Here is a 6,289-nt window from a genome sequence, read left to right on the forward strand (position 1 = left end):
CTGTGGATCGCCGGATCGGCTTTCACTGTGGACGAAGCGGAGTCCAGCCCCGGGGTCGTCACATGTGGTTGCCGCAAGCCTGCCGGACGCTCCTTCGTCGAATCCGCCGCCCCTGCTCACTCTAGCCCCCGGCCTCTGTTCACTCAAGGCCGCCGTGTGTGACGCGGTGTTTCGTTGTGAAAGCGAAACTACTTTGTTTGGTCTTCCAAAAATGGACACGACTAGAAATCAGTGGTTAAGTTGTATTTACAACACTGTTCTAGAACACTTCAACCCAAATATTCAGATGTGTGCAGCACATTTTATGGAGGACCGTTTCCTGATCCTGGGAGAGTAGACTACAATGCCGGCTGTTCTGACTCACAGACTGTAAGTATGTTTTTTATATTTAAAGAGTTTTTATATTTTATATATTTAAAGCGAGTTTTTTGGGCAGTGTAGAGTAGGGCTTGTTGTTTGTCATTTCTCCGATCTAGTGTTGTTTTTGGTGGCCTGTTTTAATTTGTTTTAGTCTAGTCTTTGTGTGAAGCTGTCATTTTAGTTTTTATTAGTTTTAGTCACGTTCATACTCTTTTTAGTCTAGTCAAGTTTTAGTCAACTAAAAGTCTGAGCATTTTAGTCTTATTTTAGTCAGAATTATCCATGACTATTGATGAGCTTTGTATGAGAAACAATAATGTACAGTATGTGGAAAATAATGTGTTTTTTGAACCTTAAACCGCATAAACACATTTCATTACACCAAATACACAACATAATGTTCTTTTTAGCAGCATCATATGACCCTTTTAAAACTATCACAGGGCTGCTGGAAAAACATCACTTGTGGGAAGGAAAAAAGGTAAACAATATTTATGTTGGTAATAACAACAACAACAACAACCATTTTTCATTTCTAATTCACGGATCGTGTATTATTTGTTTGTTTATTTGTTTGTTTGTCAAGTAGTAGTGCAATTGAATTGGCATAGATATTTCAACATTACAATTAAATGGTATATGGATAATGATAACAATATGGATTGTGTATGTCATCTCATCTTCTACCAAAATAAATAAATAAATAAATGAAATAAAATAAAATGTGTATAGTAATGAGATTTTCCTGTAAATAAATAAATAAAAAAGATCCTCTCTTCACTGCAGTATGCTGCCACCATGAGTACAGATGCAGAGATGGCCATTGACTGCAAGGCTGCCATTTTCCTCCGTAAGCCTGAGAAGGAGAGAATCGAGGCTCAGAACAAACAATTCGATGCTAAGAGTGCCTGCTATGTGGTTGATACTAAAGAGCTGTATGTCAAGGGAACAATCAAGAGCAAAGACGGTGGCAAAGTCACTGTTATTGTGAATGACACTAAGGAGGTAATGAGTTTATCCTTTCCATTTCATGTAGATGACCACTTCATTTCTACTCAGATTTTTCTTAATATCAAATGAATTGCATTTTTAGGAAAGAGTTGTTAAAGAGGATGAAGTCCACCCAATGAATTCTCCCAAGTTTGACAGAATTGAGCAGAATTGAGGACATGGCCATGATGACCCATCTCAATGAACCCTCTGTGCTGTATAACCTCAAAGAGCGTTATGCCGCATGGATGATCTACGTAAATTCTGGATCACAGTAAAACAGCATTTATGTTAATCTTGTCAGTGTTGTTGCAAGCCTATCAGTTCATGCTGACTGGTAAGATCTGATTTACATAATTAGACTTGTATATTTGAGTTGAAAGTTAAAATTCACATTCATAGTTTTTAAAAACAATTGCTAAAACATTATTACCTTTGAATTTACAGAGAGTCTGTCTTGATCACGCATGTATTTTGCTCTTGTGTAACCTCCGCGTGTCTTCTCATGTTTAATGAACCAGTGGAGAATCTGGTGCTGGAAAGACTGTGAACACCAAACGTGTCATCCAGTACTTTGCCACAGTTGCAGTTCATGGTGATAAGAAGAAAGAGCAGGGTCCCGGCAAAATGCAGGTATGAGGTACAAAACAAATATATTATTCTGAAAGATAGTGAATTAACAACAACAACAACAACAACAACAACAACAATAATGGATAATCTTTAAACATCACAGGGCTCTCTTGAGGACCAGATTATTGCTGCCAACCCTCTGCTTGAGGCTTATGGTAATGCAAAGACTGTGAGAAATGACAACTCCTCTCGTTTTGTAAGTTCACCACTTTATATTTACATACCGTACAGTTGGTCAGTTGTGTTGAATTTTATCTATATAGAGTTTTTTTTATGAACGGTTTTAAAAGCTGGCTTCTTTTGCACAATAGGAACTCAAATGTTATTTTGTTCTAAAAAGGGTAAATTCATCAGAATTCACTTCGGTACATCAGGAAAACTGGCTAGTGCTGACATTGAGACATGTAGGTGGACATGATTTCATTTACCCATCCTGCACATTTGTCTTTGTCTGTCACTCTTCAGATGATTGTGACTCAAGTACATTCTCTCAACAGATCTGCTGGAGAATTCTAGAGTGACATTCCAGCTTCCAGATGAGAGTGGCTACCACATCTTCTACCAGATGATGACCAACCACAAGCCTGAGCTGATTGGTAGATACACATATTTCATTCAAAGTTTCAGTGCCAGATAATATTGTAAAATACTCTGTTATAAATGCTCTGTGTGTTTTACAGAAATGACGCTCATCACCACCAACCCCTATGACTTCCCCATGTGCAGTCAGGGTCAGATCACAGTGGCAAGCATTGATGATAACGAGGAGCTGATGGTTACTGATGTGAGTCAAAGCTGTTTGAATATTAACATATTCTATATAAATATGACTGATCAATGAGCTTACTCTACTCTGTAATTTCCAGTCTGCTATTGACATTCTGGGCTTCACTGCTGAGGAGAAGATGGGCATCTACAAGTTCACTGGAGCTGTGCTTCATCATGGTAACATGAAGTTCAAGCAGAAGCAGCGTGAGGAGCAGGCTGAGCCTGATGGCACAGAGGGTGAGACTGTGTGTGATCACATGCAGAGCTTTGATTGACAGATATTTGTAATAAACTTGCATAAACAAAAGCAAGAATATGTTTTTTTGTAACTTTTTAAATCGCAGAGGCTGACAAAATCGCCTACCTTCTGGGTTTGAACTCTGCTGATATGCTGAAGGCTTTGTGCTACCCCAGAGTCAAGGTCGGAAATGAGTTTGTGACCAAAGGCCAGACCGTGCCACAGGTATGTAGTAACATATTTCCAGCTTGTCCATGTATTTAACCTGAAAATCATTAGTTAGTCTGACTAATTATTGCAAAAAGTCATTTTTACTAAAATATTCACTCTATTCTACTTACAGGTGTACAACTCTGTAAGCGCCTTGTCCAAATCTATCTATGAGAGGATGTTCTTGTGGATGGTCATTCGTATCAACCAGATGTTGGACACAAAACAACAAAGAAATTTCTTCATTGGTGTGCTGGTTATTGCTGGCTTTGAGATCTTTGATGTAAGAATGATTCTTTTATCATTTTTCATGGCAAACTGTGTCATATTCAGTAATCTGTAAATGGTTATTTTTCTTCCTGCAGTTCAACAGCATGGAGCAGCTGTGCATCAACTTCACTAATGAGAAACTGCAACAGTTTTTCAACCACCGCATGTTTGTGCTGGAACAAGAGGAGTACAAGAAGGAGGGCATTGTTTGGGAGTTCATTGACTTCGGCATGGACTTGGCTGCTTGCATTGAGCTCATTGAGAAGGTTTTTACTGGTTTATGAACTTATCAATTTCCATTTTCCATTCTCAAAAATTACTAATTTGTATCAGTAAACAACATTGCTTTATAAACAGCCCATGGGTATCTTCTCCGTCCTTGAAGAGGAGTGCATGTTCCCCAAGGTTACAGACACTTCCTTCAAGAACAAGCTGTATGATCAGCATTTTGGCAAGTGCAATGCTTTCCAGAAACCAAAGCCTGCCACTTTCCCCTGCAACATCCGCTCATTCATGAATGTCAAACACTGGCCATGGATGAAAGTTTACTACAAGATTAAGCCTCTGCTGAAGAGTGCTGAGACTGAGAAGGAGCTGGCAACCATGAAAGAGGACTTTGCAAAATGCAAAGAAGATCTTGCCAAGGCTGAAGCCAAAAAGAAGGAGCTTGAAGAGAAGATGGTGGCACTGCTGCAAGAGAAAAATTATCTGCAGCTGCAAGTGGCTTCTGTGAGTTTTCCTATTTGAACTAACTGAATTTTGGCTCCATTAAATAGAGCAGTGTGTTTTCCAGTGATTATAGCGATCTATTTTCCTAACAGGAAGCTGAGAATCTCTCAGATGCTGAGGAGAGGTGTGAGGGTCTGATTAAAAGCAAAATCCAGCTTGAAGCTAAACTCAAAGAGACAACTGAGAGACTGGAGGATGAAGAAGAAATCAATGCTGAACTGACAGCCAAGAAGAGAAAACTGGAGGATGAGTGCTCTGAGCTGAAGAAAGACATTGATGACCTGGAGCTCACTTTGGCTAAAGTGGAAAAGGAGAAACACGCCACTGAGAATAAGGTTGGAGTTTGAGTTGGTTTAATCTCAGTCTTATATGATGATATAGAATATGAATTGTAAAAAACAAGCTCATTTGGAACAAAAAATCACACAGGTCAAGAACTTGACTGAGGAAATGGCAGCTCAGGATGAGAGCCTTGCCAAACTTACAAAGGAGAAGAAAGCTCTCCAAGAGGCACATCAGCAGACCCTGGATGATCTTCAGGCAGAGGAGGACAAAGTCAACACCCTGACCAAATCCAAGACAAAACTTGAGCAGCAAGTTGATGATGTAAGTTGTGATAATTAGGTTATACTTTGAATCATTTTGCATTTTTCATACCACGAGTAGAATTAGTGAGTAAATATTAAAGACATTAGGTGTATCGCTAGTAACATGTTAAAATGAATCATATAATAATAATGATAATAATTCATACACTTAATTAACAAAATACCAACTTAAAATTGCTTAGCTGGAAAGGTTCCCTTGAACAAGAGAAGAAGCTCAGCATGGATCTTGAGAGAGCCAAGAGAAAGCTTGAAGGAGACCTGAAATTAGCACAAGAGTCCATCATGGACCTGGAGAATGACAAGCAGCAATCTGAGGAGACGCTGAAGAAGTAGGATGTTTTTGTAAATTCTTACAAAAAATAATGGTTATCATTAATTTCTTGCTCTGAGCTGAAGAAAGACATTGATGACCTGGAGCTCACCTTGTCTAAAGTGGAAAAGGAGAAACACGCCACTGAGAATAAGGTTGGAGTTTGAGTTGGTTTAATCTCGGTCTTATATGATGATATAGAATATGAATTGTAAAAAACAAGCTCATTTGGAACAAAAAATCACACAGGTCAAGAACTTGACTGAGGAAATGGCAGCTCGCAGCAATCTGAGGAGACGCTGAAGAAGTAGGATGTTTTTGTAAATTCTTACAAAAAATAATGGTTATCATTAATTTCTGATTATTCATTGTTTTTCCCTTTAACACACAGAAAAGATTTTGAAACAAGCCAGCTGCTCAGCAAGATTGAAGGTGAACAATCTCTGGGTGCTCAATTCCAGAAGAAGATCAAGGAGCTTCAGGTATTTCTTGAGTTTTGTTTTGAAACGCTATTAAAGGCAAAGCTAAAATAAAGACTAATAAGGTTTCATTGATTACTTGCTGCTGTAGGCTCGCATTGAGGAACTAGAGGAAGAGATTGAGGCTGAGCGTGCTGCTCGTGCCAAGGTTGAGAAGCAGAGAGCTGATCTCTCCAGGGAACTTGAGGAGATCAGTGAGAGGCTTGAGGAAGCTGGTGGTGCCACTGCTGCTCAGATTGAGATGAACAAGAAGCGCGAAGCCGAATTCCAGAAGATGCGTCGTGATCTGGAAGAGTCTACCTTGCAGCATGAAGCTACAGCTGCAGCTCTCCGAAAGAAGCAGGCAGACAGTGTGGCTGAACTCGGAGAACAGATCGACAACCTCCAGCGGGTCAAGCAGAAGCTGGAGAAGGAGAAGAGTGAATACAAGATGGAGATTGATGACTTGTCAAGCAACATGGAGGCTGTGGCTAAAGCAAAGGTAATGTCACTAGATGATCATTAATAAGTACAAAATCATCTTTACAAACATATTCATATAATCTCTAATCTCTTTAGGGTAATTTAGAGAAGATGTGCCGTACTCTTGAAGACCAGCTGAGTGAAATCAAGGCCAAAAGTGATGAAAATAGTCGCCAGTTGAACGACATGAATGCACAACGAGCAAGACTTCAGACTGAAAATGGTAAGAGAG

At 39.4% G+C, this 6,289-nt stretch overlaps 1 pseudogene; it reads left to right on the plus strand.

Annotated features, from left to right (window-relative positions):
• Nucleotides 1–1,158: 1,158 nt before the first annotated feature.
• LOC107693868 (myosin heavy chain, fast skeletal muscle-like) overlaps nt 1,159–6,289 on the plus strand; it is a 16,141-nt pseudogene continuing 11,010 nt past the window's right edge.

Source organism: Sinocyclocheilus anshuiensis, unplaced genomic scaffold (genome assembly GCF_001515605.1).
Source record: "Sinocyclocheilus anshuiensis isolate Anshui unplaced genomic scaffold, SAMN03320099.WGS_v1.1 scaffold1392, whole genome shotgun sequence".
NCBI lineage: Eukaryota > Metazoa > Chordata > Actinopteri > Cypriniformes > Cyprinidae > Sinocyclocheilus > Sinocyclocheilus anshuiensis.